The following is a 22,773-nucleotide window of genomic DNA, read 5'->3' as shown; positions in this document are numbered from 1 at the left end:
ATAGGTACCTGGGAGTTAGACAGCTGTCACGGGCTGCTTCCTGTGTGTGTGTGTGGGGGGGGGGGGAGATAGAGAAGTAGGACAGGAGTCATTGTTTTAAACAACCGAAGGCTAGAAAGGCGGGATCCAAGAGCCAAGGCTCGATCCTGCAGGCCCAAATAGGTGAGTACATGCACACTTTAACGCCAGAATCGACACAAAACTCGAACGTCAAGAAAGTCAACTTCTAAGGACAAGGCGAGAGGTACTCCAAGACAAGCAGTTGGGGCATAACAGTGCTAGACCTCACTTCCCTGTAGTTACCGACATGTAAGCACTTTTAGGTGAGCAGAGGAGGAGGAGAAAGCAGGTGAGAGGGGAGACAGAAGGGAGAGAGGGGAGAGGAGGGGGAGGGGGGGAGGGGGAGAGGGGGAAGAGGAGTGGGGGGGGGAGGGGCCCCTCAGGCAAGCCACAGCTTGGCAAGTAATCTTGGTTCTACAGAGGGGCAATAACTCCTGGTTTAGAAATAGACCCAAAACCCATATGTTTTCGCCTGCAAACTACTGATGTTGAGAGAGCAAACATGGGGGTGGTGGTGGTTGTTAGGGGTGGTTGTTAGGGGTGGTTGTTGTTGGTAGTGGTTGTTGGGTGGTGGTGGTGGTTGATGGGGCCTGGTGGCGAGTGATGGTGGGGGTAGTGTTTATTTACCACCACCTATAGTAAGTACTGTACTAATGTACTTGCCTATCAGTGACTACAAGGCAGTTAGGTCAAGCTCTATAACCCGCCTACTAGCGCTGTTGCATTCGTTGCATTATACCTAAACTTGTCTCACGTCCAAAGTAATTATAAAGAGCGGAGCCAAGCCGGGAAGACTAAGTAGCACCGTGTGTGTCGCGGGATACTCCACAGGCGCTCAATAGCACTCCGGACGCCAATAGGAGAACAAGAGGTCATAACACGAGCGACATCAATGGTATCGGATTCACAAAGTATTCCATCGAGGGACAAGCAACTCAAGAGGGACAATATGAAGGCAAGGTGTATGATCATCCACTAAACCAGGACATTCTACAAATGGTAGAACAGTAATTGGGACGACGCAGTTCGGACATTAAAGGACAGGTCGTTGTTGCTGTCAAACCTAGCCAGAGCCCTTTCCCATCGTCTATTACGGTGGTAGGTAGGCCAACCTTTAAGAGTGCACAATTTATTACCTGTGAATGGCAGACCAACCACTCTGCCAATGGTCACAGATTGCAAAATGAAAGATTGGGAGGTAATCAGAATTAGAAATAATTTTTCGGGAAATGGGGACAAGTATGACTGGCCTCCTTAGCAACTATGTCCATATGTAAATTTGAGTTAAGTCTTCAATCTGTCTTAAATCTGTCTTAGATCTGCCAGAGATTAAGAGCAGTCAATGGAGTTCAACCACCACAGGACGCAGAGGGTTAAAATACTCCAAAACTATGAGCACTTAGTGAGAGCCTATCACTGATACAGGAATGCCGACACCTGAAAAGCTGATGATGAAGAGAATGCCAAATTTCATAGATTTCCGCCGTGAAGACGTTAGTCTCCAAGGTCAGGCAGTAAGAATACAACACGGAGTGGTCAACACTGTTGGCAGAGTTGGACCCATATGTGAATACAACAATGGAGTGAGAAGAGGATAAAATTCAAGTAAAAATAGTTTCATAACGGTATGTTGGGTCTAAGAATTCACCACGTGCGTCCGAGCCTCGCAAAATTTCACAAGTAAGACCCTTCTAAGGCGGGTTAAGACGGAACAAGATATTGCAAACGTCAACCGTGAGAGAATCTTACAAACGTGCCACTTTTGCAGGTAAAGGATTGTGGCGAGAGTGAAGAGGGGCTCCCTGATGGGCACTAGTCAAAGCATGGCACACTGGGGCTCGGAGGGAGGCGGTGCTCAAGAGAGCACGTGTCTTGTGCCTGGTGAACTGCCCGTGAGAATGAGAAGAGCTGAAGGCAATAAGGCCGCCGAGCTCATACTCTACCCACTCACGCTACAGGCAGCCCACCAATCAGAATACAGTTTCAACTATACACACGCACATACAATTGGCGGAGTTCTGAGCCTTACTAGTATTCACCTAGTTGTGCTTGCGGAGGTTGAGATCTGCTCTTTCGGCCCGCCTCTCAACTGTCAATCAATTTTCCTCTGGAAGGAGCCCGTAACAGCTGTCTACCTCCCAGGTACCCATTTACTGCTAGGTAACAGGGGCATCAGGGTAAAAGAAATTCTACCTATTTGTCCCCGCCATCGCCGGGGATCTAACCCCCGGTCCCCAAGATTATGAGTCCTGAGTGCTGTCCACTCAGCTACCAGGCGCCATCAGTAAGGTAGGAAGTGGGAGGAATGGCATAATTAGTGACCACTGGCCGAGGTCAGGTCAATGTTACCACCCAAGCTGGGCACCCAAGCTGGGTAGCTGCCACATCCAACAGCTAAATTCTGGAGTAGACACCCCCCCCCCCCGCACCATCATACAAGCTAGTTGTATACGGTGTTCTCTTCTAGTATAATGAGGCGTAGTATGTGACCACACATGATCTGTGAACTGCTGACTATTCCCGACACGCGGACACCCGACAATGCACTTCATGTCCTCAGAGAAAATCTTTAAGGAGGAAATCTTTAAAGAAAAGTCCTCCGAGTAGCGGGTCTCCTAATGTGAAGATCAACTGCCTTACTCCCGTCTCCCAAATACGGTTATACATGTACAGCAAATAGTGAAAGGAACGAACACCCACTCTATTACCAGGTCACACACACACACGCACAACGTGCACACACACACACACACACACACACACACACACACACACACACACACACACACACACACACACACACACACACACACACGTGTAAACCAACATGTGCACCTAGTCTCGTGTGGTGTTGAAACCAACACCACACAGTTGAATATATTAATAAGGGAATATGAAGGAAACGAGCCATTGATGCCTTGTTGGCGCGCGTGAGAGAGCGAGAGGAATGTGCAGCCGATATGACACACACATTAGGCCGGGAGTCACTTCTACACACTCCTCGGTTGGAAGGGCTGGGTCCCAAGAGCTAACACCTCGACTCTGCGGCAACAAACAGTAAATACAGACAACAGAACAAAAAGTGGACTAACAGGAGAACAAGAAATATAATAGAACAAAATTCTGAAAATAATAATCCCAAAGGAAATATCAAGACGAATATAGGAAGGGAACAGAAGAACAAGTCGAAAAACAACAGCATAAGAACAAAAAGAGAAAGACAATAGACCAGCAAAATAGGTGGAAAACAATACAAAGACAACAAAAAGAAGACAATAAGACGAGAACACCTAGGAGAGAAAAAAAGACAAAGAGGGCAATAAGAGAACAAGGAGATAACGAGAGGAATAAAGAGGACAAGATAGCGAGGAGGAGGACAATCAGAGGAGAGAGAGACGAAGACAGTTAAGAGGACATGATAGTAAGTGGAACAATTACCTCACGGGACAAGGACACCGAGTGGAGGAGAAAGAGAACAAGAACAAGACGCCACAAAGAGAACAACAAGAGCAAGACGCCACAAAGAGAACAAGAGAGAGAGACCATAAAGAGAACAGCATTAAGAACATAGAAATAGAGGCGGGCCGGGCGGGAGCGGGATGCACTGGGCCAGGTGAACGTGCCAATAAAATGTTCACTTTACCCAAAATAGATGAAGGGGGAGCTGTGAGGGGCTAGAGGGGGGAACTGTGAGGGGCTAGAGGGGGGAACTGTGAGGGGCTAGAGGGGGGACCTGTGAGGGGCTAGAGGGGGAGCTGTGAGGGGCTAGAGGGGGAGCTGTGAGGGGCTAGAGGGGGGAGTTGTGAGGGGCTAGAGGGGGGAGCTGTGAGGGGCTAGAGGGGGGAGCTGTGAGGGGCTAGAGGGGGGGGAGGGGGGAACTGTGAGGGGCTAGAGGGGGGAGGGGGGAACTGTGAGGGCACCACCAGAGGACACCACCAGGACGCACCACCAGGACACACCACCAATGTGGGAGACGTTAGAGAGGGTGTCAACGAAGATGTTTGGAAGGACATAGCAAGCAAGGAGATGGAGGGGGAGATGGAGGGGGAGATGGAGGAGGAGATGGAGGGGGAGATGGAGGGGGAGATGGAGGGGGAGATGGAGGGGGAGATGGAGGGGGAGATGGAGGGGGAGGTGAAGATAAACACAACTTGCAGAAACGGGAAATTATGACTTTCCCTTTGACGTATCACCGCCTTGTTTCCCCTTCTCTCCCCTACTGCTTGGCCCATTCTCAAGGTTAAGTGCGTGGATGTGTGTGTGGATGAACGTGGATGAACGTGGATGGACGTGGATGGACGTGGATGGACGTGGATGGACGTGGATGGACGTGGATGGATGTGTTCACGTAGGTGGTCCTGAAGCCAAACTTTTTCAATTTACCATAGTGTATATACCACATTTTTCGTGACACGTGTTCAAGCTCCGTCTTCCTGTAGATAAAGTCCCAAACAAATATAATTCTATTTGGTAAATATTGTGTGGAGAGGCTTAAGGGTCTGTCCTGCACCGCTGTTTAAGATAACACACAGTTTAAAACTTCAATTTTGAAGGTTATTTTTGTTGTATGTTTTCAAGAGGGGCGTGGAGGAATTATGGCTCTAGATTATATGGTAATACAATAATGTATAATTCTAATATGCACGAAGGACCACTCTTTAAAAGAGAAATACATTAGAGAACCAGTGATCTATGGATCTCTAGATTAAATGCAATTAAATTCTAATAAATACAACAATTCTATTAATGTATAATAAATGAACTGTAAATTCTATAAATTAGAGCCAAATCCCTCCACACACTTTGGGGGGTTATTCTATAATATGAGTCTACGTAATGCATTTAATGTATGATAAATTTCATAAATGATGAGAATAAGAAATGCAAGTACTGTATAGAGATTATAAATCTTATAAGAAATCTCTGAATTAATAAAAAAAGTATTCTATGAAACTACAAGAAAGAATTGACAGCTTAGCTGTATGAAGACATAGTAACAAGCGTCTAGCAATATTCTTCACAAACATGGTGCATCAGGATATTCTGGGAACACATTCACCTAGTTGTGTTTGCGGGGGTTGAGCTTTGCTCTTTCGGCCCCGCCTCTCAACTGTCAATCAACTGTTTACCAACTACTTTTTTTTCCTCTCCACACACCACACATACCAGGAAGCAGCCAGTGACAGCTGACTAACTCCCAGGTACCTATTTAATGCTAGGTAACAGGGACATTCAGGGTGAAAGAAACTTTGTCCATTTGTTTCTGCCTGGTGCGGGAATCGAACCCGCGCCACAAAATTACGAGTCCTGCGCGCTATCCACCAGGCTACCAGGCCCCCTAAGGAAATGGGGTCGTCTATTCTAAGGATAGACGAGAATGCTAAAGGGGAAATTCATTCCTCCTCCATGAATGCCCTGTGATAACAACTCGTAACTGTATAAAGTGATATCAGCAAATAATGCTATCATACTTGATCAATGGTGAATATATTATCAACTAATAATTCTTGTTTAAGAATGCTGAAATGAAGGAGAATTTAACACTATTCGTGTATATGTAGATGCTTCCCCACCATCGTGTGGACTGACGCAACACTGCCATAAACACTGGGAAACTTGGTACACTTACTACACAGTATAATATGAATTAATGTTATTACACTACTGGTTAGTAGTATTAGTAAAATATAGTACAAGAATGGCTTCTTAAAGTACTAAATGTTAGGTATTAAGTTTTAGATGATTATGATGCATAGTACAGGAAATACATCTTATTGTTCTAGGGATTAATAATTAAGTGTTGGAAATTTCCAACAGGGGGGACGTGGTTGAGGACCGGGCCGCGTGGACGCTAAGCCCCGAAATCATGGCAAGGTAATCGCAAGGCCGAGTGTGTTTCTTATCTCACTTGTGGAATTTCCGTTTGTATTTGTTTGAAACAAAGTATGTAATATTAGTACTTACACTAATGCGCGCGCACACGCACAAGGCCCTGCGACCAACTGGACAGTTCAGAGATCGTAGTCTTAAGGGCCCGGGTTTGCTTCCCGGCCGAGGTAGAAAGATATTTGCCGCTTTTTCACCCCATGTCCCTGTTCACCTAGGGAGGGGGGGGGGTTAACTAACCTGGGAGTTACAGTTGCTACGGGCTGTATCCCGGGATGTGTCAGTGTTGAAGAGTTACAGCTGATCCTCCATCATCTGTAGGTATAATGGAAGGTAAGAGGTCGGGAATCAGTATATTAGACACCCGACGGTTATAGAGGCGGGGTCCAAGAGCTAACACTCCGATTCTGCCGGCACAAAGTGTATACACACACTCACACACAGACTCTCTCACTCTCTCTCGACAGACTAGATACTATCTCATCATGACAAGTTTATATGTTGGTGGCTCACAAGAGCCGCGTGAAGGTGGTACCCGCTACCTCTCTCCACCTCAACACAACAGCTGCATTTTAATTTAGGACTCTTATAGTCTCTCCTGGACAGTACAAATACTGTGTGGCCTTTCGTGCTCGTAAATTATTTAAACTATCAATTGGCCATTCGGTTGAGGAGGCTACGTGTAACCTGTATTTGTTATTGAACATAAAACTGGGAGTAAACATTGGAGAATAGCATTTCGCTCTTGTAACACACACACACACACAACTATCGTATTTAAAATACAAACATTCACACCCCAACAGGGACATATACAGGGTAAATCCTGTATAGTACTAGCCTACTAGAGGCGTATGTCAGGCTGACAGATCAGAGAGGGAAGAGAAACGCAAAGCGTTTCTGCCCGAAACGCTTTGCGTAATAGTGGCTTTAGGCATTGTATGTACTAGCTCTTATCTATAAAGCCAACAAACTTTGTAAAATCTCTTTATGTATGTACTTTTGCCTGAATAAAAATTATTATTATTATTATTATTATTATTATTATAGAAGGACCAAGAGACTGTATACTTGTGGACAACACAAGGTCCTTGCCACAGCCCTCAACCAGAGATTGATACATGAAACAGAATCCGAGTTGTGCTACAGGGACGCCGTTGTGGTGGATGAAGGAGCATCTCCACCACACACAACACTAGCCATGGCGCCCTCGTGTAGCGAGTAGCCCCCAGCAAGCCTCGGTCTAGGACCAATAATATTCCTGCTATATGATTATGATCTACGCGGAGGTATAGTATTACGCCTCAATATTTACAGATGCAAAACTGGTACGAAACGTAATAACGAAATAGGACTGCAAGGTGCCACAGGAAGACTTACAGGTATTCAACAAGAACATGGACTTAGGGACAGACATCACACCAAACTTTTATTCCGAAGCTTATAAATAATATCTGAAACTCGTTCCGTGATAAAGATGGGGGCGGTGACCAGCGCGTGACCCCAGACGGTGACACGTCCCGCACGTCACACGGACACAGACGGGCTCCAGAATAATGAATGGCTCCGTCTACATTACTACTATTGACCACCAAATTTTTTTGGTTGTTCTCCATGCCGGTGACGCGCGGTAACTGGAGACAAGGTGGTCACGTGCCGGAGTGCATGGTGGTCGGCCGAAAGACACGGAGAGACGGTATTGCGGACCCAAGATAGCACCAATAACTATACTTTCCGATAGTAAACACTCCCAAGTTTCTTAAAGGCGCCTTGTTTTTTAAGCGTGTGTGTTTGTGGGGTAGTAATTGCCAGATGTTCAAGGAGCCAATGTTTTCAAGCCTGGGCATAGCAGGCTGTCACAGGTGCTACAAGATGCCTTACTTTAAGTGTGAACGTGATCTTAAGGCCCAGGTGGGCGTCTCAGCGCTTCCCAAACCCTCAGAGGCGAGTTGGCTTTGAAAATCTAAAATATCCCTTATATTTGTCTACATGTATGTATATGTACACTCAGAGTGAGATAAGAGTGGGGGAGACAAGCGTGATAAAGACCAGAACCTGTAAAGATCAAATAATTCTTCAGCTTACAAAAGCACCACTGTGAGTCATATGTTTTCCTGCAGCTTCTCCAGTACTTGGGAAGGTCTCAATATATACCTCCCTCTCATCACCCGCGGTACCCGGGGGCCACACCGTATTGTCCGGTTTCCTTTAATATTATAACATGTAGGAAATGATTCAGTATTGTTTCCTCAGCTTATGTTATATATTACTTCTTAAAGATGCTTACTTGCCGAAACTTGAGCGAGAATAACTCACTTTAGCAATAATAGGTCTCAATATCATTGGAAAAAGTGTTATACTTTACTATAATTGACAACGTCACATTTCCCTTCGATTAATGGGTTGCTAAATAATTTATTTATATTTGTTTACTTGACATGATAAAAAAAAAATACCAATTGTTTCATATGTACAACTTATGCCGGTAACTCCAAACGTTTTCCCCTGCACCGAGCCCAAACTGTTCGACGTAATCATTAAAAGATAAACCTCGCAGGTTTAGAGCAGGAGACAAACCAGGTCAACAGGGCGCGGTGTAAAAATAGATAAATAAAACGAAATCTCGTTTATTTTGACAAACCAATGACTCACGACTGTAGCCGTGTTGAGGCAGCTGGTCCATATGTTAAGGTGAGCAGCGAGGTGTTGTCTCAGTCTATCTGTCTCTGTCTGTCTCACCACACGTCCAAGTCAATCACCTATGTACACCTTGCCTATAAATATTGTATCCGCTGATCATCTCCATCGTTAACTTGTGAGGAAGATAAGAGTAGTAAGATGTGGGTACGACATCACCTGCTGCCAGGTGATGTGTGGGCGCTGCGCACGCGCGTGTGGGCTCTCACTCCGCACCTGGGGTCGACACCGTCACCCTCGGCACCCGGAGGTCGACACCCTCACCCTCGACACCCGGGGTCGAAACCCTCACCCTCGACACCCGGGGGTCGACTCCCTCAGGACGGGACACAAATAAGTGGAAGGAGGGGGGGGGGGAAGGAGTGTGTGTATACAACCCGTCCTCTTAAAAATAACGTCACTCTTCGCTCGTATGCGCGCTATGGCCAAATTTGGACGTAATTTGAAATGAAATCGACTCACAAAAGTGACGTACTGTTCCGTTTTCTGTTTGAGTCGTCCGGCCGACTCTGTAAGGTTAGAATAGATAACTTTCATTTCAAGTTTGTCATACCGTTTTGAAACTTTATGAGAATTTCCTGCCCACCTAACCTATCAGAGGACCCTTAACTTACAGTTGTTGAAAAAAAAAATCCCAAATTTATTTTCATTTTATTTTAATTTTCAAATTACGTCCATATTCGGCCATACTGGCAAACGGCCAAAAGCGACGTTCTTTTTAAGAGGACAGGTTGGTGTATACCCCTACCAATATCAATAGAAGAACAAGACCCAAGACATTCATATTCTTAAATATAACAGAGTGGCACATTCGAACTTGAACTTTAGAACAGCTTGCAGAAAGATCAATAATGAGACGGTCACAACACCAACGTGAGGCCAGTCTAGAGTACGCAGTCATCACCTGGAACCCAAACTAGAAGAGGCAAATTAAAACAAAATCTGCAATAATATTTGTATCAGAACTCACCCTATCCTCCTAAAATGAGAGTACTTACAGCAACTATTTGGTTAAAAAGAAAAAAATATATACCGATGGACCCCCAAAAAAGGGGGTTAATGTTTTATATTATTGAATTACCCCAAATGACATACTAAACCAATTCGAAAACTAAAGATCTAACCTGCCCTAGGCCTCATAAAATGCTTAGGCACAATATAGTACACATGTGCTATATTACGCCTAGGAATGTGCTATACTAGGGCCTAGGAATGTGCTATACTAGGGCCTAGGAATGTGCTATACTAGGGCCTAGGAATGTGCTATATTAGGTCTAGGAATGTGCTATACTAGGGCCTAGGAATGTGCTATACTAGGGCCTAGGAATGTGCTATACTAGGGCCTAGGAATGTGCTATACTAGGGCCTAGGAATGTGCTATACTAGGGCCTAGGAATGTGCTATACTAGGGCCTAGGAATGTGCTATACTAGGGCCTAGGAATGTGCTATACTAGGGCCTAGGAATGTGCTATATTAGGTCTAGGAATGTGCTATATTAGGTCTAGGAATGTTTAAGGTTTGTTTTTGGTGTACTGTTTCGTGCCCTCTACAAATTTAATAGTACAAAACCCTGACCATTTGTGGGCTGCAACAGTCAGTTTTTGTACGTTTGACCAAAATATTTATTTTATATGTACTATCATTTTGGGAGGAAGAACGAACAGTGGTGGAGAACAGTGCTATATAAATAGTATGTATTCACCCATTTGTGCCTGAAGGATTGACTTATTAGATCTTGAACCTCATCTATCCAACCACTGGTTGTCTAAAGTACTAACATCCTAACCTATTTTATCCATCTACTACTACATACACCCCCCCCCACACACACACACACACACACACACACACACACACACACACACACACACACACACACACACACACAGTTGAGAGGCGGGACCGAAGAGTCAAAGCTCAACCTCCCACAAGTACAACTACTCTAGTACATAGATGCACTATGACCACAGCCCAGTGAGCTCCAGACTACTGCTTCTGGAGCAATAATATTCTGTGCTCCAGAAGCAACGACTTGACTGTGCACCAACACCGTCAACTATTCTACTTGACGGTGTTGGAGAGGTGTGCAAGTGGTGTCCCCCAATACCCTTAATGTATCTAGAGAAGTAAGAACATCAAGAGTGACAAATGTTGAAAAAAATTAAAAATCTGGAAAAATGTTGAGCGAGGGCTAGCGAAGAGAAGCAGAAGAGAATCCAAACAAACCAAGATGACGAATGTGAGATTGAGATCCATAGTGTCAACAAGGGAAGAAAATTTTTAGAATTTCACAGAAGAAAATATACAAAAAATAAAAAAGTTTCCTTGGTGAATTAGTGCAGGATGAGGATTTGCTAGAGTCGTGAGCAAAATTTCTTATACTAGGAAAAAACAGAATGAACATCTTATAAGCAAGTTTATCCTAAAAAAAATACTTTACAGCAGCAGAAGAAAGCAACCAACTTGACTGATAAGGTAAGGAGACAGGAGGAACGCATTAAGGTTTTGCTTTCTTCCTGAGGCCTAGGAATATTCACAATACTCAGATTCACCTTAAGACTTCTCCCTGATACGCCAGCCTGCTTCTCCAGCTTGCGTCAAGAGTGTTATTGTGCGGGACAGTATTCAATGTTTTCCCGGAATATGCAGTCTGCCCGTCCTCCTCTCTCGTTTGATTCCTGTCACTATAGAACAACTCGAGCAGGTTTGTCAAGCAGGTTTTACTATACTACAGCTTTATTAGAGCAAATTTTACTCCATTTACTATAGCTTTACTATAGGATTTACTTTACTAAGCTGTGCTAGTGATTAGAGACAAAATTTATCTGTTCTAAATATTATTCTAGCCTGTATTGGAACAGTCTCTTTAGTAACTTGTAGGGATACTTGTTAGTGATACGGGTCTGTAATGATTTCTGTCTCCCCCCCCCTCCTTGTCTTGTAGATTGGCACCACATTAGCCATTATCCAGCAGTCAGGATAATTCTCCCGTTTGTAGAGAACAGTTAAATATTATAGCAAGTGGACTGCAAAATGCTTCAGCCGTCTCTTGTAATATCCAAGACGATGCTTTTATAGTTCTACAGCTTTTGTCACATCAAGTTCCTGTAGTTGCTTCGTTACTGTCATTTCAGCGAGGCTTGTCAGTGGAAGTGCTTGTTCGGTTTGGGCTCTTAGCTCTAGTGGCAAATCTGGCTCCTCCTTGAATATTTCCTGGAAGCTTTTGTCAAGTTCCTCGCACATCTCGCTAACCGACAGGTAACATCCTTCCTCTTTGTCAAGTGTGATGACCTGGTCATTCACACTCACCTTCCTCCTGATGTGGCTATAGAACAGTTTCGGTTGGTACTTAGACCTGTATGTAATGTCATTCTCGTACTGCTTCTCTGCCACTCTCCTAGTTTGTGTACTCATTTGTTTTTTTGTTTTTTTTGCATACACCGATTTCCATCTGTTCTGCGTTATCTATAATTCCTATTTATTTTTCTTCTTTGCTTCTAGACACTGCTTGTCTAAAGCAGTGATCTAAAGGCACAATGGGCTAATGCTCGTCTTAAGGGTGGACGAGGTAAAGGGTAATGGAGGTTTGAGGTAGGAACACGTTGTAGCTGATAAGAGGGTGGGAAGGGAGTGATGGAGGTAAGATATATGGGGGTTGGTGGGTGGTAGTAGGGGAGGGGGAGGAGGGCGGCGAGGGACAGTGGGAGCGCGTGACACCAGGGGTCGCAGGGGACCACTGACAGGAGCGTCACTGGTGAAGGAGGGAGTTCCCCAACCCTGACTCACCGCCACTACCACGAAAACAATGAAGGCATTTTAACAACGACCAAAATAACGAGGGATTGGCACCTGCGTGGGAGGTGGGCGGCCACCAGTGTCGGCCATCACGGCCTGATCCAGTGTGTCAGGACAGCTGATCCCTGCGGCATGCTCCTGGCGGAAAGGCAGCAAGCTAAGAGCGCTGAATCAGAAGACCACACCCGGTAAAACCGACGTATTAACCTATATATAACCATCCGGGGCAAGTTTTAATTCGCCTTGGTTATCACTGCAAATTCTTGCAGTGATAACTAAGATAACGAGGAACCATTAAGAAGAGCGGGTTACAGGCAGCTTGCCTGGCCCTTGCCCAGGGTGACCTCCACAAGGTTCATTAAGGGTACTGCATCTCACAGGATATACTCATTCCTGCAGGGGTCAGGCTAGGTTAAGTTTTTCAGGTTTTGTTGTATGTATTTGTAGTAACCCATTCTCAGGATGTTCATTCTATCCAGTGGCTGACCCCAAAGATACAGTCTTCAATTTCAACATGCTGGTTATTTAAAACAAGACTTTTTACAACATTAATATTTTATATAAGCATATTTTGGCAAAGGTTTGATTATGTGTTTAGCTTTCGTATGCAATTATTTGTATTTGAAGTCCGTGGGTGAAGCATTTACATAGTTGCGATTCGAACAGAGGTCAATAGCAAAACACTGTTCAAGATACGTTCCAACGTCAACAGTTGTGAGTCTTGTGTAAAGCGTTTCTCATTCATAAACAAGGGGTCTGGCCAGCCCGTCCACTAAACAACAACTCAAAGTTCATTCCATGAGTCCGCCAAACCCCGTTTATGAATGTAAAACGGGTTACGCACGACTCTTAACTGATGACTTTCGAACACTTCCGGAACAAGTGCTTCACTAATGAATTTTGTTCGAGTCGCAACGCTGTAAATGCTTCACCCACGTACTGCAAATACAAATAATTGCCAACAGAACCTAAATACCTAACCTAATCAGTGCCTAAATATACACAATATGGTAATAAAATAATATTAATTTATATTTGCGAAAATTCCTGTTTCAAATGAACAGCATGTTAAAATTTATGAATGCGTCTTTGGAGTCGATCTCTGGATGGAATGAACTTGCTCTGATGACGGGTTGGTTTGGCAGCTGATGGAATGAACATTATGCCTTTGTTGATGAGGACGGACCAATTTGTGGTAGGCGGAAGAAGCATTAATTAATGGAGGTGGGATTCGAACACAGGAAGTGAACTAAGCATTGCTCGAGCAAAGTAATCAGTTGTAAGTCATGTGTAGGGCGTTATTATATATATCACCTCACCCAAAACGAGTATAAGTATGATGTATGTTATGTGTAAACTAGTCTTTAAAAATGTAAGAAGCTTACGAAACTCATTCAGGCGTCAGACCAAAAATAAAAATGTAAAGAATGAATTTTGGAGAGTTAATTTTTCAATTACCCTCGAGAGTGAAGAAAAACATAAGAAATATTGAGAAGATTCGAGTTAGAATTATTAATCTTACCCTTTCGGTCATATTCAACATTATTTTATATATTTATATATATTTATATATATTTATATATATTAATATATGGGTTTGGCCGTTAGACTGACGAGCATTTAGACTGTTTTGATGACGGGTTGGAGATGGTGTTGAGGCAAAACAAACAAAGGGTGCGAACGCATACCAAACCAGGCCTGCCAACATACCAGGCCGTCACCGTGAACAATGGCCAAATGCTTGTTAATCCAGCCGCCAAACTCCGTTTATGAATGAAAAACACCTTACACGAGACTACTTTATAATGCTCAAACTTTTCTCGATCATGGCTTTGCTCTCTTCTCGTGTTCGAATCGCACCTCTCTAAATACAGCCCATCCTCTAAACAAAGGCCCCAGAGTCCATTCCATGCACCCGCCAAACCCCAGCTGTTTATGAATGAAAAACTGTTTACACACGACTCACAACTGATGACGTCCGAACACTTCCGGAACAAGTGCTTCACTGACGATTTTTTTTTCGAACCACAACGCTGTAAATGCTTCACCCACGTACTACAAATATAAATAATCGCCAACAGAACCTTAACACCTAACCTAACCAGTGCCTAAATATGTACAATATGGCAATATAAAATAATTTTCATTTATATATGATAAAGTTCCTCTTTTGAATGAACTGCATGTTAAAATTAATGAATGCGTCTTTGGGATCAACCGCTGGATGGAATGGACGTTGTTTGAGGACGGGTTGCTAAATACTCTGCCAGTCTTCTTCAAGCCACCCGTCCTCGGACCTAGTCCATTCTATCCATCGGTCGACCCCAAAGACCCATCATCAATTTTAACAACTAATTCATTCAAAACAGGAATTTTATCATAAATGAAAATTATTTTATATTACCATATTGTACACATTTAGGCACTGGTTTGGTTAAGTGTTTAGGTTCTGTTGGCGATGATTTTGGATTTGTAGTACGTGGGCGAAGCATTTACAGCACTGTAATTCGAACAAAATTCGTCAGTGAGGCACTTGTTCCGGAAGTGTTCGAACGTCATCAGTTGCGAGATGCAGCTCGTCCTCCAACCAAAGACCCAAAAGTGATTCCATGCACCCACCAAACCCACTCTCGTTTGGAACGTGAGAGTTGAGCTAGGAATACGAGTTAGAAAAATTGAAGCTATCGAGAAACTGAACAAAGGGTTGTGTGTGAAGCTGATATAGTATCTCCTGTGCCAACAGGACTGGTCGAGAGTATAGTGCAATACAGTACAATTCTAGACTTCATTGAACAGGCGAGATCTCCAGCCAATATTGTGAAAGTCCGAATGTTGAGCAATTTGATGAATAATAGCTTTCTGCAGTTGATGACGTTGGAGATTATGAAGATACCCCACCTTCGTCACTATGGCAACAGCGATAGATGAGACGGAAAATATGCCCATCCCACTATCACCAGACTCATGTTCCTCAGGAACCATTTTCAAATGGTTGACAAATGAACATTGTATTGATACATCTAGCTGGAGAAAATATATACACCCAGGCACTGGGAAGGATCGCGTCGTATGGGCTCCTAGTCTTGAATATTATCGACTTATTTAGCAAGATGATTTACTAGAGTCAAGAAACAGGGTGATAATTTTGTCAGTTAATAATGGTGGTAATTATGAGATGCCTTCTATGCCCAAATCCCAGATGAAGGCGGGTTTATTCAATAAGAATGGTCATCAGTCCCAGGGCGGAGCTTGGAATTCTCCCAATTTCTTTAACTTGGCAACTGAATCCTTGTCTAATGTATTACTCTCTAAGACGGTCTTCAACACACACATTAAATGCATTTTCAACAAATCTTAAAAAATTGATTTTATATTTTACCTGCAATTTGTAGCTTATTTATAACCAATCTGAGGCATTTCCCATAACAACTGTCCTGTTTACAAACAAGATATTAAATATACAGTATAAACCTATTACCTCTTGCGAAAAGATATATTCAATGAATAATAAAATTCCCCCTTTTCTACCCTTAAGACGATTATTGGGTGTAAGGTGTAGGGACTTTAGTAAGATGCTGGCGTGAGGAGCTGAATATCTAACTGAAGAGAAGCTCTACTATCATGATTTTTATAGAGCCGTGGACGTGTTGGTCAGAGAACAATGCGAGGATAAACTCAAATATGAAGTTCCGTAACAAAATGTTATGTTGTTCAGAGAATGTGAAGTTCACAGATACAGAAAGGTAAATAATAGTTAGTTTGATGAGGAAGGGAAGGGGGGGGGGACGAGTGTGAGAGGAAGGGAGGGGGGGCCCCCCAGTGTGTGAGGGAGGGGGGGCCCCCCAGTGTGTGAGGGAGGGGGGGCCCCCCAGTGTGTGAGGGAGGGGGGGCCCCCCAGTGTGTGAGGGAGGGGGGGCCCCCCAGTGTGTGAGGGAGGGGGGGCCCCCCAGTGTGTGAGGGAGGGGGGGCCTCCCCAGTGTGTGAGGGAGGGGGGGCCCCCCAGTGTGTGAGGGAGGGGGGGCCCCCCAGTGTGTGAGGGAGGGGGGGCCTCCCCAGTGTGTGAGGGAGGGGGGGCCCCCCAGTGTGTGAGGGAGGGGGGGCCTCCCCAGTGTGTGAGGAAGGGAGGGGGGGCCTCCCCAGTGTGTGAGGAAGGGAGGGAGGGGGGGCCCCCCAGTGTGTGAGGAAGGGAGGGGGGGCCCCCCAGTGTGTGAGGAAGGGAGGGGGGGCCCCCCAATGTGTGAGGAAGGGAGGGGGGGCCCCCCAGTGTGTGAGGAAGGGAGGGGGGGGCCCCCCAGTGTGTGAGGAAGGGAGGGGGGGGCCCCCCAGTGTGTGAGGAAGGGAGGGGGGGCCCCCCAGTGTGTGAGGAAGGGAGGGGGGGCCCCCCAGTGTGTGAGGAAGGGAGGGGGGGCCTCCCGAGTGTGTGAGGAAGGGAGGAGGGGCCCCCCCCCCGAGTGTGTGAGGAAGGGATAAAATCGCACCAAGGCCTTCTTCGCCAATTCAACAACAGGCAGTTTGTTTGTTTGTTCTTGCGTTTATTTGTTCATCTTCCTCTTCCTCCACGCCCAATTTACGCTACTTGACCAATCAGTCATGGTAGTTTTTTCCTCCCCTTTCTGTCTCTTAGCTGTGCGCCTGAAAGTTAACATTCAGCTGACTAAACACCATTATCCATATTTAAGATCTCTCGACAGGCCTCAAATATGCTCCCCTCCCTCCCCCCGCCCCCCCCCCCCCCCCCCACCACACACACACACACACACACACACACACACACACACACACACACACACACACACACACACACACACACACACACGCGAAAACATACTCACCTGCCAAACTGCATTTATCCTTCAGAATATTCTCCAGGGCAGATTTTAAGTGTTTGAATATTTAGTAATGTGTACGTTTGTGTACACATATTACTAATTATTCAAACACTTAAATCAAACACAAACAGTGTGGTGTGTGTGTGTGTGTGTGTGTGTGTGTGTGTGTGTGTGTGTGTGTGTGTGTGTGTACAGATGGAATGTATTAGGCAGCGATGTGGTGGAGGCCGACTCCATACATAGTTTGAAATGGAGATATGATAGAGCCCAGTAGGCTCGGAAATCTGTACACCAGTTGATTGACGGTTGAGAGGCGAGACCAAAGAGCCAAAGCTCAACCCCCGCAAGCACAAATAGGGGAGTACACACACACACACACACACACACACACACACACACACACACACACACACACACACACACACACACACACACACACTCAAAAGAGGGAGGGGACCTCGCGGCTGAGTACACTGCTCTCAGATTGCTCATTGACAATCCAAGATTACACTCAACATCTCCTTTAAAGGCAGATTCTTTGGCGAACTTATCAGCTCTATCATGCATTAGGAGGCCAACACGAGATGGAGACCACATGAAATGATTACACTGACTGTTACCATCATTAATAGTTTTGTTGTATTTGTGTCTAGCTTCAGACACGAGCATGTTACAGTTATGTCTTAAGAGTTGAGAGCATTTAAGGATGATAAAGTCACTAACAATTAATGCAGTAGTACAACCAAGAACTTCAACAAGATCTTGTAGATCTGAGGCAAAGTGAAATCGACACCAGTAATTCCATCTATCATCATACTATCATGCAAGAGGAGCCACACATCTATGGATCATCCAATAAAATCAGCAGACTTCTAGATGTTACTGCTGCTCGGCTTAGACTCTGTTACAAGTATCTCTGGGAATTCTCATTATCTGCTGATGTAGACCTGACCAAATGTAAACTGTCAACAAAATTATTCGCACACCCTCCGTCACTATGTGATGGAGTGCGAAAAGATACGTGAATTCAGAGACAATTCTATAACCAATGTTCCAGCGATGTGTAAATATTTAATTCAAAATGATCTGCTACCAAAAATTTTAGCCAAATATCCCCAGTTTGCTAACTGTAGGTAGTAACTAAGTGATTGTAACCTATCCACCGCTGCCCCACTGGATGGGGGGGGGGGGGGGCGGTGTACAGGACAAACATATCAATTGTGACACTAGCTCGCAACATATGTCAGTTGCTTAATTTAGAAACTATACTTGGTCGATCTCGAACCCATTGTTGATGTGACGACTTGTACTGAATTTTGTAACTAGCTCATCTAGATTGTAACTTGTTTAGCTAAATGAACTGTGGGGTTCAGTCCCTGAGCCCATTATGTGCCTCTGTAACCCTTTCCACTACCGCCCACAAGATGGGTATGGGGTGCATAATAAATGAGCTAAACTGAGTGGACAGCGCTTGGGGGTCGTAGTCCAAAGGGCCCGGATTACATTTCCTGCCAAGGCAGAAACAAATGGCCAGTTTCTGCTACCTGATCCCCTTATTCACCAAGCAGTAAAGTCGGTACCAGCTGCTATGGGCTGCACCCGGGATGTGTTTATGTACGTGTGCGGGTTCGAATCCTTCTCATGGATCCTACTGATTTTCGCATTAATACATAACGTTACTGTGATTTAATTGTGCATGTAGTAGATATGATAGCGGAAAACAGATTGGGAGTCGGTACATTCGACTACCAAAGATTAGATAGGCGGGGGTCCAAGAGCTAAACAAATAGTAAATACAAATAGTAAAAACAAAAATAAACGCCCAAATCTAATGCCAGGGGATTTAGATCCCCTCAAACGTTCACTAACACCCTACCCAAGCGCCAGCACCCCCCCCCCCTCCTGTAATATTACAAAGCTTTAAAAGTGTCACCACGGCGTGTGACTCACGGTGCCAAAAGCATAAGTCGTGATCTCCACGATGCCAACAACACAGATGGGGGATGTAGACGCTAAAAATTATATATAGGAAGTTGTCTGACTTTTGCTTCGTAAGGTCAAGAATTAGAGTGAAGTGTGCGCGCGCATTTGGTTGTGCCTACTCGTTATCACTACAGATGGGTTGATCAACTTTCTCAACAGTATAGCAAACGTAATGGAAAGTCGGCAAGATGATGTGGAACAATACGAGAGAAAATAATTGTGTACAGATTGAAGCAGCCTCGCATGGACCAATATGCCCGAGGTAGCCGACTATTTGTGGCTTCTTACGTAACACCGCTTCTCCCCTTACTACCGTTATGTAACAACTTGACCCACCTCCACTCGCTGCCAAGAACATTTTAAACGACTGTCTTCTTAAGAAAGGAAGCATCTGTTAATCCGGCTGTTTTCGTAAATAAATGTTGCGGGGTGGACTGCCTCGCGTGACACACTAGGGGCCGGATTCATCAAGCTGTTACCCCACTACTTACCAACCTGTACATCTTCTCAATCTTTGACGGCTTTGTTTACAATTATTAAACCGTTTACGAGTAACAAGTATTATTGTTATAAACAGCCTCGCAACCACTTTGAACGGTAGAGCGACAGATGATATTCGAATGAATGTTTTAGCGGCTAAAGAAAACAGATTTGAAATTAAATTCCTTTGGATACCATCACATGTTGGCATCTCAAACCATGACACCTGTTGAAATGCTTGCAAAAACAGCTTGTAGAAAACCAGTAGTAGAAATTGATATAGGTGTTTCATTAGCAGTGACAGAAAATATCTAATGAAAATCTTACTGACCTAACAAATTCACAAAGACCCGAAAGTTGTAGCATTAAACATTACGATAAACATCGTGAGGGGACATTCATATATAGAACTAAGAGCAAGAACTCGGCAATGTGATGTTATAGTAGCCAGAATACGCCTGGGATATAGACGTATCTGGCAGCTTTCTCAAAACCCGAGTGTCGAATACACTATGTGTCAACTTTGTGAAAGAAAAAACCATGCACTCCCTTAACATTATATTGTAGAATGTCCAATATTGATCGATTTTCGCCCTCCTGGGCTGAGGTATGCTGAATTCTGTAAATTCTATATGAATACTGGAACACTTGATATACTAGACTTGTACCCAAGATTGACTATGTAATGCATCAGTTATACAATGCATGTAATGCAACTATAACCTGAGCATGTAAAAGCATCTTAATCACTTTCAGTGATTAAGTGCTTAATAACACACTAGTTTCTATAGCCGCTATCGTACCCTCTCAAATTAGGAGAGAAATGTACACACATTGTGCGTATGAGAAAAAATATACTAATTATATATACATTCACACACATACATACTCACAGCATATGTTAACGCTGATCAGAATTTCACTTCACCTTTGTAAACACACACAGTAATTATGTAAACGACACCTCGAACACTGTTTATTTCAACCCGTTCTCGCAAATTTAATAAGTCAATATTGACTTATTAGTTGCGTGCATAGGTGACATACTAAACATAATAGTTTCCCTTGAAAAGCTTCATAGAAAACACCGACCTTACCTAACCTACTTAGTATGTAAAAATAAGCATCTTATTGCTTCGTAATTACAATTGTTACTTAACCTATTATAGGTATAGGTTAGGTAATAATTGTAATTACGAAGCAATAAGATGCTTATCTTAACATACTAAGTAGGTTAGGTAAGGTCGGTGTTTTCTATGAAGCTTTTCAAGGGAAACTATTATGTTAAGTATGTCACATATGCACATATTTAATAAGTCAATATTGACTTATTAAATTTGCGAGAACGGGTTGGTTTATTTAGGACAGACGTAAATCTATGTACTTTTGTATGTAGTTTAAAGTAGCATTTTAAAAGCCCTACAATCACCTTGTGTGGTTGATTGTTCAATAAATCACTGCACTACATGTTTAACAGATCTCCAACTCTGTCCATGGAGGACGGAAGAAAATGTCTATTATATATATATATATATATATATATATATATATATATATATATATATATTATAATATATATATTATATATATATTATATATATATTATATATATATTATATATATATATTATATATATATATATATATATATATATATATATATATATATATATATATATATATATATATATATATGCTGGTTAGCATTGTAAATGTGTGGCCACGTCTGTGGTAGGGAAAGGCTTATTAGCTGAAAACCCCTGCCGGGGGGTGGGGGTACCTGCTGCTATAGGCTGTATACATACACGCTATACATATGTGCACGCTGCACGGGGTGTAGATACACGCCCACTCCCCTGAACACCTCAGCAACCCATCCGCCATGTGTGTATAAGACCCGCTTGCTACAACCCAACATTTCTTTCAAACAGTCAACAATTGGCAAGGAGCAAACAACGCGTCACATTCATGAGTAAATTCATAGGTTAGCAAATATTTAAAATGTATAAACAATAATAAACTGCTGTCCGTCGACATCCTATATAATAGGTGTTGACGGGGCGGGAGGCAGCAGGTGCATAAATAATATGAATACTACTCTTCACAACGCCCACCTCACACACCCCTACATGTATCACTCATGAGACACGGGCTCCCTTCTACCTCACGGGTCCTCCCTCACCCACCTCAGTGTTCCAACCTACTTCCTGAGGGAGTACTGAAATACAGACACGCGTATATACACGAGTGCCCTATCATAACGCATGAGAGACTCCTACCTCGCGAGAGCCCTCACATGCCTCACAGGCCTAAGAACCTTTTGAGAGGTGGAGCACACTTCATGACACATTAACCTATCATAGATGCAAACTGTACCATCCACAAAGTAAAGAATTATTAAAACCTTATTTTATCTTTTAGAAACGACTGATAAAGGTACACTTGAAAAAAAAATGGCTAAGAATCTTGCAGACGGCAATCTTTTTCGCAAGATGTCAAGATATAAATGTTGTGTTGTGTGCGATCTTTCAGATAAATCCTGGAGTGACACAGGTTGTTGACAGTATCAGTTCATTGCGGTGTCTTTTCGCGTCCCCACCATTTTCTACTCTTTAGCTACATCTTGTTTTATGTTCTAGTAATACTTTCTAGCTTCACTTTTATGTTCTAACATTACCCATTGATGTTATCTTTCAGTAATTCGGTAAGAAGTAATTTCACAAACCGTTTCTACCGAAAACTTAATAACACTATCCCTATTTTTTTCCTAAAGCATAATTCAACATCCAGCAAGCACCGAGCATCTTAAGAACGTCAATGACACGTCAGTCACATCTTTGCCAGTATATTCGTACCCAACTTCCTTCTCCCCCATGTCATAAAACAGAGGCAAAAAAGTATAGCCCCACGCTGGCGTTGTTACTTAACCACATATGCTACACAGTGTTTCTCTGGCTTGAATTCTTTCCTCATGGACCCTTCCCAGATGGCGGTCATTGGGCCACAACAGCAGCGGCGGCGGCGATGCTAAAACCAGCTTAAA

At 43.7% G+C, this 22,773-nt stretch overlaps 1 protein-coding gene across 4 annotated transcripts in view; it reads right to left on the bottom strand.

Moving 5' to 3' along the window:
* LOC123758729 (glutamate receptor ionotropic, delta-2) overlaps positions 1–22,773 on the bottom strand; it is an 84,368-nt gene that overhangs the window by 54,182 nt on the left and 7,413 nt on the right. For all 4 annotated transcript variants that reach the window (XM_069334536.1, XM_069334535.1, XM_069334533.1 and 1 more), the window contains exon 3: positions 6,187–6,261. The gene's annotated coding sequence lies outside the window, so the exon portion shown is untranslated. The remainder of the gene's footprint in view (positions 1–6,186; positions 6,262–22,773) is intronic.

Source organism: Procambarus clarkii, chromosome 31 (assembly GCF_040958095.1).
Source record: "Procambarus clarkii isolate CNS0578487 chromosome 31, FALCON_Pclarkii_2.0, whole genome shotgun sequence".
In the NCBI taxonomy this organism is placed as follows: domain Eukaryota; kingdom Metazoa; phylum Arthropoda; class Malacostraca; order Decapoda; family Cambaridae; genus Procambarus; species Procambarus clarkii.
The sequence above is the reverse complement of the archived record's forward strand: the minus strand, read 5'-3'. Positions and strand labels throughout refer to the sequence as shown.